The 10247-nt window shown below is 44.7% G+C and overlaps 1 long non-coding RNA gene across 1 annotated transcript; it reads right to left on the minus strand.

Moving 5' to 3' along the window:
* Positions 1-4351: 4351 nt before the first annotated feature.
* LOC140908113 (uncharacterized) lies at positions 4352-10247 on the minus strand. Its single transcript, XR_012157767.1, has 5 exons — positions 10164-10247; positions 7990-8077; positions 6621-6744; positions 4888-4936; positions 4352-4567 (listed from the first exon to the last, which is right to left on the minus strand). It is a non-coding gene; the product is annotated as an uncharacterized lncRNA (long non-coding RNA).

Below are 10247 nucleotides of genomic sequence, written 5' to 3' on the forward strand. Positions count from 1 at the left end.
GTCGGGGTGTGTCACACAGCAATAAAACCCCAGAGTGGGTGTGGGCCAGCTGAACTCAGTCTCAGGCTGAGGAACTGTTTAATTGCAGGGTAGAAGTTTCGTCTGGAATCCAGGCTCTAGGACGCTTCAAGGTGGGAGTATCCCACAGCTCAGGTTGCAGCCCAAGTCTGGAAGTCTACATCACAATTAAACAGCCCCTTAGCCTGTCTAATTGCAGCGTAGACATAACAGCCCACAGCAATATCTCTCGCATCACCCAAACCAGTGCCTGCGACAGAGACAATGGAGACCAATTATCTTAGTTGTATCCCCTCTCATGCTGTGGGAAAATTCTTCCCCAGCCTCTTGTGGTGTGATATCTCCCATACCCTGCTGGAGCAGCACATTCAGGCAGGGTTTGGGGCTGGAAACAACTGGTTGCCTACACTGTGTTTTCATTTTAGCATAGAAAAAACACCATGGAAAACAAAAGCAAAGTCTCTAGGATAGAATGTAGGGTGTTTGTCTCCCCTATAGCTGTGTGTATGAGAAATCAAGGGAACAATTACAAATTATATATATATTGTGACAGACCCAGACCGATTGAGTGCAGGAGTCTGGTCGAAGGAAAACACACTGGACACTGGCTGAATAGTGTTCTGTTTCCTGAGTGACCAGGCCTGGAGCTACCCCAGAGCAGTCAGGAAGGTGCTAGAAGCAATTAAGTCAGGCAGACTCCATAAGACACCTGGAACCAATTAAGAACTGATTCCAAGCAATCAAGGGAAACAGGGTAATCAGATCACCTGAAGCCCATTTAGAACTGGCTGACACTAGTTTAAAAGGAAGCCCCTTCAGTGAGGGTGGCTGGTAGGAGCTGGAAGTAAGAAGATATGTTGTGGGAAGACTGGGAGAAAGAAGGTGTGAAGTAAAAGAGTTGGGAGAACAAGCAGGGTCAGGTACCTAGGAGGGGCTGTTTGCGGAAGTAGCCCAGGGAAGGGCTATAGCTCCAGTAGCATAGGAAAACTCTCTGTTGCCGCTGTCAGTTAGGGTCCCTGGGCTGGAACCCAGAGAAGAGGGCAGGCCTTGGTTCCCCCCAACCTCTACACAAATGCTCCCTGAGAAGGAAGACAGGGACTAAAAAGAGTTCTTATACCAAACCTGTTGACTGACTGACTATGAAGGTGGCTCAGTAAGCTGTAACCCTTGCCTCTAGGAGGGGAGAGAGGCTACATTGAGGGTCACAGCAAACCTCTGAGACAAACCCTAACTGCCCAGGAGTGCAGGAGCCCCCTCCCCCCCCAAAACAAAGCTGGTGCTCTGCCACTATATATATAACAAATAGGAAACTGGGGAAATAGATTGTAATAAATACAAATTAGAAGTAATGAAGAGCAGAAATATGGTAAAAGAAACTAAGGCCATCGGAGAAAACTCCATGGCTGGCAGGGCCAAGATAACAAAGAGGGTTTTTTTATTATTTCAGGAAGAAAAGCGAGTCTAAAAATGGTATAAGGCCATTACTCCCTAGAAATGGAAAAACAAATTCATAATGATGCAGAAAATGGCAGAAGTGTTCAATACATGTTTCCTTTCTGTGTCTGGAAAGAAGAAGTTGGTGTATGAATATCACATGACAAATGAGGCAGTGCATTAGTAACTAAGGAAAATGTTAAACATCTACTAGAGAAATATACTTAACTGTAGATAAAATTGATGGATGACACAAAATTTGGTGCAGTGGTAAATAATGTTGAGGACAGATTGAGTGATCTGGTTTGCTTGGTAAGCTGAGCCCAATAAAAAGCATTTTAATACAGACAAATGCAAGGTTATACATGCAGCAAGAAGGAATGCAGTCCATACCTACAGAATGGGGGACTGTATCCGGGAAAGCAGTGACTCCAAAAAGGATTTGGGATCACAATAGAGAAGCTATGGTAATTGAGCTCCCTGTGTGATGCTATGGCAGAAAGAAATGTGATCCTGAGACATATGAACAGATGAGTAGGGTGTTGGAGAAGGGAAGTGAAATTGTTCTGTATAGTGCACTGGTGAGGTTGATACCAGAATACTGTGTCTAGTTCTGTTGTCAACAATTCAGGAATGATGTTGATAAACTGGAGGACGTGCAGAGAACACCCCCAAGAATGAGTAAAGACTTGGAAAACATGGGGTGGTGAACTCTTCATCACTCAGCCTCAGCAAAAAGAAAAGGAATACTTGTGACACCTTAGAGACTAACAAATTTATTTGAGCTACAGCTCACTTGCTTATGCTCAAATAAATTTGTTAGTCTCTAAGGTGCCACAAGTACTCCTTTTCTTTTTGCGAATACAGACTAACACGGTTGCTACTCTGAAATCAGTCTCAGCAGTGACTGCTGTAAATCAGGAGGGACTCCACTGAAGCCATCCTAGTTACACAGGTGTAAAACTGGCACCTGGGAGATCAGAATCAGACCATGATTTCCCATAGGAGACTAGAATAATTTTACAAAATGGAAATATCTTGGCTATTTCAATCAATTGCCTGATCTCCCAAATCCTATCCGATGTGGGCCTATTCCAAGTGTCTTCCAGTGTGCCGCTGGGATCACTTGAGTGAGCTGAGCAGGATTTGGCCCTTTCAGGGTGAGTTCACAAGATGCTGTAGTAAGTGATTTGCTGAAATCCCAACACATTACATCAATGACATGCTGCTCAGTCACTCATTTGGTAATTCCATCACACACAGCCATCAGGTGTGTCTGATAAGGCTTGTTCTTTCCAAACCCATGTTCTGCTCCTGTCCATGGTTCCAGTATCCCCTCCATAGAGACTCTTTTCTTTTACGCTTTCATCTACCAGGGTAAAAGTGACTTCTGGGATGATAATTCCCAGGATCACTCTGCTTCCCTTTGTGGCAGTGTTAGCCAGGAAGGATGGTTTATGGATCAATCACTAGAGGAGAATAAGAAAGTCAGGGCTAAGATCCAAGCTCAGCCACAGACTCCATGTGCGACCTTGGGCAAGTCACTCTGGGCTAGATTTGTAAAGGGCCAAAGGAGAATCTGGGCCCTTTGTGTCTCTGGGCTGCAGCTCTTCCAGTGTCAAATAGGCTTAATAATACTTTATCTATCTCGTCTATTTTGCTTGTAAGCCGTTGGGAGCAGAGACTATCTTTTCCTAGGTACAAGTACAGTGCCCAGCACAATGGGGCTCTGATCCAGGTTGAGGCCTCTAAGCACGAGGACACCAATAATAGTTGAAAATAAAGTGTGAGCAAAAAGTAATCAGTGCTGCATAACAACAATCAGTCATTGACCGCATCCACCTGCATCATGGCAAACCCTTAGGACAGGCCCACAGAACAAGCTCACACAAGAAAACTCATCAGATAATGTACCCACTGCGTTTGGCACAGGATCGAATTCATGGATGTTGCTTCAAAGCCCTCAAGCCAGCATGAGACACCCAACATGTAACCTACTCAATTCCATCAGTTCCACTTGACATGCCCACAGCCTCAAAGCCCCCTCCAGAGTCTTCCCTGCATGGACAAACCCTCACCCCCACCTCCCCAGCTACCAACTTCTGCCTGCACCCTAAGAACAGCCTCAACCACCCCCAGGTGCCCAAACCATTTTAACCCCACCCCCACTCCTCCTAATGCCAAGTGTCCCTAAAGCTACGTCTACACTGGAGGTAGAACTGTAATTTCAGCTAGCCGCTAGAAGGAGGCATAGAGGGTTTCAGACAAGATCATAAGTGGGCTGCTAGCCTGTTCCGCCACTTGCACTGCCATGGCTACACTTCTATTTTTGGTGCCCGAGCTCCCTCACAGCTTGTGCAGGTATGTCTCCCTGAGCTGGAAATGCCCCCTCCACCTACAGTGTAGACACACCCTTTGAGGATGTGAAAGCTGATAAACTCTGTACAGCTGGGAAAGGGAGAGGTCATGGACTCATAATCCATCATCTATCTACACTTCTAAAGCTTGGCCTGATTTCCTCTGTTCTCCTGCTTGTGGACAATGAGGTTTCAGAGCAAAGGGAAGGTCTTGGTAAAATGGAGCACCAGGCGTGGGTTACCCACACATCGTACAGTCAAGATGGGACTGAACTCAGTTCCTGTGATATCAGAAACAGATAGTACTTGCAGCAACCTCAAGAAATAAAAATCTACCCATAAGAGCACATTGAAATCTACCGAGATATGTGAATCCTGGTTTATAAATACCCTTGAGTGCTATTAACATACGATTGGGGATTTTTAGGATATTTTATTTTATGTTTAATTTTAGAAAGATAAATAAGATTGCTTTCTAAAGGACAAGAATGATAGAAACAGCCCCCTTGCCTCCCACCAACACACACACGCACTTCAACATGATGCTTTCACATCAGCTTGCTTTTATTAAAAGGGGAGTAACAAATCTTATATGGGTGCTAAAAGAGCTCCCTTCTAAATTCCTCCAGCTCACAAGGTTCTTTAAAGCCCAAATGAACAGCAGCACTTCAGGATTGCAGTAGGATCTGATGATTTTAGAAGCAAGCGGCTGTCTCCCAGATCCCTGAGATTCTGCTTACACAATTTCAGAAAATCTCCTGTACAAAGAAAAGAGAATCAGATTTTTTGATGTTTTCCTACAGAACAAGGACAATATGATGTTTCATTTTGAATCAAATGGCATGGGAGTAATTACCCTTTCACTGAATTGTGAATGAAGAGGTTCTGGGTTAACCCAAGCACAGGGAATCCATTGTCCCGACTGCAACACTCTGTTACAGCAGTGGTTCTCAATCAGGGGGTCAGGGCCCCCTAGGGGGCCACAAGCAGGTCTCAGGGGGGTCCACCAAAATAAACAGGGCTTCAGCCCCAGGTGGCAGACCCGGGGAAGGAATGCCACCTCCACTCCCTGACTCACCTTAGAGGGCCATCAAGCCTGTGGGTTATCACCAGCAAGAAATTTCCCACTGCGTCAGTAAAACAAAAAAAAAATCAGTTTTTCATTTTTGTACCTATATTATCCTTTTATTTTTTATATTTATATTATATACTGTATGTGTGTGTGTTTAACTGTATAACGATCAGTTTAAGGCAGCTTTTCATCTACTAAAGATGCAGAAAACCAGTTGTGGCACAGGTGGGTGGTGGAGATTTTATAGCCTGTTAAGGGGTTGGGAGGGGGAGCATCACAAAAATCCGTGAAAACCCTGTGTTACAGAGTTTCTAAGTGGATAGTATCCAATATGTATCCAAATGGGAGAACTAGCTGCCTATACAGAGCACACTATGGAAAAGCACAATTAACACCCTTGTAAACAGCTGTTCTGTCAAACACACCTTGTCTACAGCTGAAGCTAAAATGAGACATACTTACACAGGTGATAGAAAATGAACTGAAAAAAATGCAGAAAATTCCAATTCCACCTGAAGTCTGACTCTGTTCTGGTGGCAGCTTGATGCTAGCAGCTGTGCCGGGTGAGATCATGGATCTCTGGGACTGCTCAGTGAATTGGCCAAGAAATCAGCACTGCAGTTGGTAGCATGGCCACTCCAGCCTAGTCCCTGGCTCCCACTCTGCAGGTCCAAGGAGCTGCCAGCATCACATCTCTTGCCCTCTGTAGCGGGGTGGTTACCCGCTCCTGCCCTGTTGGGCTTAAAAGCCAGCCCTGGGAGAGACCCAGGGCTGAGGGCAAGAAAAGCTAGGCGGATTGGGGAAATGGCCGCAGCTGGGCCTATAAAGGGGTTGCTAGGCTGAAGCTTAGCCAGAGTCTCTCTCTGCATTCAGAGAGGGAAGGGCCTGGCTGTAGGGACCTGAGGGAGTACCGAGAGTGGAGCAGGGCTGAGGGGGAAAGGCCAGGGGAGCTCTGGCCTGGAAACCCCCAGGCTGCGAAGCCTAGATTAAGGCCTGTTAGGTACTGGAGTTTCAAGGGGGCAGCCCACAGGTAGACAGAGGCAGCAGGTCCAAACCCCCTCGCCTGTGATGAGTGGCTGATACACTGCAGTCTGCCCCGGGGAGCGGGGCTAAGCAATGACTGGCAACAGCCAAGACTGAGGTGAGGGGGGGTAGTGGGTGGGGGTTCCCTGGGGAGGGGAGACCCTCAGGAATTGGTGGGGTTTACTGCCCGGGGGCAGCACCCCAGAGGGAGGAGCCACCGGGTCCTGGGAGGGACTGGGGCTAGCGGTAAGGCAGATCACCAGACAGCAGAGGGTGCTCCAGAGGCTGATGAGCTAATTCCCAAGGACAACCAGCAGGAGGCGCCGCCAGGTGAGTACGGCTCTATTACACCCTCAATCTCGTATTTTAGTAGGCTGGAAAGACTCTCACTCTCCCAGTTGTTTCTCTATGACCTGTTCCTGCTGCAGCATACAGTCAGCAACAAACAGAACAGGTATAGGATGGGCCGCAGATCTGCAAGGTGGCTGAATTAACTTTACGGAAGAACCTTCATGCTTAAAACATTCACATTCATTTGGAACAATGTTAACATTCTTGTCACCAAGATTTTTATAATTACCTCCCCTGGTTTGCAAAAGGGGGAAAATAAAGCGCTAAAAGCTGAGCTGCTTTAAGGACAGGAGGATTCATCAGCTCCTAAATGAAAAGAGAGTACTGAACACTGCAGGGTCTCCCTTATGGAACACGGAGCTTACCTTCGACAGCAATGGCCAAAAACGCATTTGCCAAGGTATCTAGTATAGTACGGACATTTCCAAAAGTGACATTGACCCCCACGGTTTCTACATGCATGGTGGGTCAGCAGACCATGGGAGAAACCTGACAAAGAAAAAGCCTTAATCATCATTCTGTAATGCAGGGTAAATTACAGTTATGATTCCAAGATGACAGGCATTTCTCATTCACTGAGACCTGACCAAGTCTGCCCAATTATCTTCCCGTTCAAAAGTTTATCATGGCTTCAGTACAATTTCAGTGGTTGTACTTCTACTCCTGTTCAATGGCAGCATCTAAGAAAAGAATGGGGTGATTTAATTAAACATTGGCATTGACTTTCCAGCTGCAGATTTTAGAACCACAGCTCTCAGCATGGACATCCTTCATTGCCCAATGCCCTTAAGGGATGAAAAGCAAGGGGCTGCCTGCATTGCTTACTTCCCTTTGAGGCTGATGTATGGTTTTGATTCCGTCAGGCTCTGACAATGATGTGCCAGGCAGTATCATCAATGCAGTTTGGCTAAGTAGGGTTGAACTGTCTCAGTGCTGGGTTGGATGACTACAAAGATTTGAAAGAGATTGACCTGAGAGAGTCCCTTCCAGGTTTGAATGCTTGCCTGTCTCTGAGATTCTGCTCAGAATTTCTTCACAAGGCACACTCAGGAATTGTTCTTTCATGACCGATCGCCAGTGTTCGGTTATACCTGATTGACGTGCTATTTTGAGAAGGCAGCCCAAATGTGCACAGCCAAATCTTTTAGAATATTTAGTTTAGAACATTTGTTGTGTTTTCACAAAACTATCTACAGCCAACGGATAGAAACTGAACTCCTACATGATGCATTGTCATGGCTGCAAACACTGTCCCATCCACTGAGATGAACAGCTGCCATTTTGGAGATCTGGGTTCTGTGTCCAGCAGCATAACCTCTGAGTAGGACATGAGACCTGATTTCATAAGAAGTCAGGGGGTGAAAAGCATAGAATTATTAAGTCAGCAGCAGAAGTTATATCTCCTGGTTCCTAGCTCTGTGCATCTTCTCCCAAACCCAAAGAGATATTGAAAGGAGTTGTCCAGACTTCATTCATCAGTATCCCATCCAGATTCTGTGATTGCCCATTATAAGAAGAGTACATGCTGTGCAGATAGAATGGGGGTCTCAGGCAGCAAGCCTCAGCAAAATCTGAGGAAAACACTGAGGGGACATGGATTTTTTTTTCTAACTGGTCATAATTCAGTCAGATCTGAATTGTTTTTCTTGCTGGCAGGTGCAAGTGCACCTAAGAAAAGGTAAGAAATTATTTTCTACTCGAACGTATAATTGCTTGTTTTCTTTCACATCTTACCTGGGGCATCCATGAGCACCAAGAAGACAATAGCAGAGAGCAGGTAAAGGAACTTCATGGCTGAAGGTCGGCTGGGAACTGAGCGTCACTGGAGAGGAGAGACACCAAGATAGAGAGAAGACACTGGGGAATGTGACCTGCTGAGCTGTACAAATATTACTTTAATCAAAATAATATTTTAATGTGTGTTCTGATCATCCACACAGTACCACAGATGTCCTAGGAGGATTTCAGATAAATACAATTCTATGAAGCAAGATATATTTTAAAAATAGAAGTTCTGTAAATAATTTTAATTCAACAATTACTTACATTGCATTTCTCATTGAAATCGCTTTTTCCTTAGCCAAAGTACAGAGTGCAGAATTATTGCACATTTAAATGCTTTATTGCCCAAAATAGAATTGAAAACAATTAAGAAATTACAGAGAGCAAAATAAAGGTGGTTGGATGCTCATGTTTATGAAATTTCTAAAAATTATTTCATCATGTGATGTTACAATTAACCAAAAAAAAAATCACATCAGTTCATTTCAGGTGTTATCTCAATCTTATTACTGAGGAAAACCTTATCCTAGTTCTTTACTACACTGGGGAGGTGACTTTGCTACCAACATTGAAGTAGGAATGTTTAAATGCAGATTCTTATTCATTTTAGATCAGTCTGTTCAACAATGGAATCATGGGAGTACCTGTGCCATTGCAACCAGAGAACTCCAAGGTTAGAATGAGAAAATCAGACAGATTATTTAAGCACTAAGACTGACAATTCAAGTAGGTCTCACACATTAAGCCCTAGGCATATAATGCACATAATGGTTTAAATCAGCTACCTTCAACTTGACTCAAATTTGGTCCAGATGCTCCTCCTTCATGATGGGGAAAGGCAGGCGGGCAAATTTCAGTGGGTGGCATTGTGACACTGTATAATTACTGAATTCCTAGAAGGCTCAACACTATACCCTGGAAAGCGTGACATGCCCCTCCCCCAGTCGGAGACCCTCTCATTTTGCAACGATTCCAATTTCTCTGGAATTTTACCAGTAACCTTCGGTCTTAGGCCACTTTTACCAAACATTCAAAGCTGACTAAATATTCAAATAGTGGAAACAAGGTTTCCCTTACCAGCCAATTCAAAGCTTCTTCCTCTTTCTTTCAAAGTGCAGAGTGGAGAATTATTGCACATTTACATACTTTATATGCTTTAACACAGCACTTAAAAGCAATAAGAAATTATAGAAAGAAGAAGAAAGGTGGTTAGATGATCATCTTTATGCTATTTTCCAGTCCTCACAGAAATGGAGGCGAGAACTAGAACCAGTCCCAGCCCTCACGATCTGTAACTGCGCTTACAGAGCCCAGGGCTGACAGTGCTTGGAAGCACTAAAGCAGCACAAAAGAGGTTTCTGTCTCATGCGGATACAGCCCCTCTTCCTGCATCTCTCTTTCTTTCCTTCCCCTTTTCTCTCCTCCACCCTCCTGCCAGCCTCCGTTCATTCCCTGCCCTGCTCTCTTTCGCTGAACTCCTCTTCTGTCTCCAATGTCCTTTCTCTCCCTTGACACTTCTCCTTTCAGTCTTCACCTTAACCTTCTTATCTGTTTGTTTCTTGCTTGTTATCTCTCTCTCTCCCTCCCCCCACCTTTTCTCTTCTCCGCTACCTTCTCCATCATCCCCCTCCACTCCCTTGCTCTTTGTCCTTGTCCTTAACTCCAGAAATATTCCCAAATTGTAGATCCCAGAGGCTTAAGGTTAGTTCATCAATGGGTGATTAACTAACACAGGGCTAACACAGGGCTGCAGGGAGGACACACTCTGAATTTGGATAACTAGTATTTCCCAATAAAAGGAACTTGGATAACTGGAATTATTCTGGAGATGGTTTTAACTCAGGTAGCTTTTAAATAACCAACTTTTCATTCTGAGTAAACATAACGTGTAGCTTTTTACTTCTCCATTCAAAGTGGTATGAAGGCATGTTCTCAAGCTCAGCCTCTCAGGACACTAAGTGGTTTCTCGAAATACCTAAAAAGTTCTCTTAGGTAGTTCACTTACTCAAGGGGTTATGACAAATGTGTTCGTCTTCTCTCTCTGGATCTCACAGCCATCTTCTTAGCCAGGACTTTAAAGGAAGAATTAAAAGGATGATTATGAGAGAAGTTACTATAATACTTACCAGACAGGGAGTGCTCTCAGTGGCCAAGTGATGACTGTCCTGCTCGCTGTCTCTCTCGTCCAGATATTTCAGCTTCAGGGAGTG

The sequence above is a fragment of the Lepidochelys kempii genome, chromosome 3 (genome assembly GCF_965140265.1).
Source record: "Lepidochelys kempii isolate rLepKem1 chromosome 3, rLepKem1.hap2, whole genome shotgun sequence".
In the NCBI taxonomy this organism is placed as follows: Eukaryota; Metazoa; Chordata; order Testudines; family Cheloniidae; genus Lepidochelys; species Lepidochelys kempii.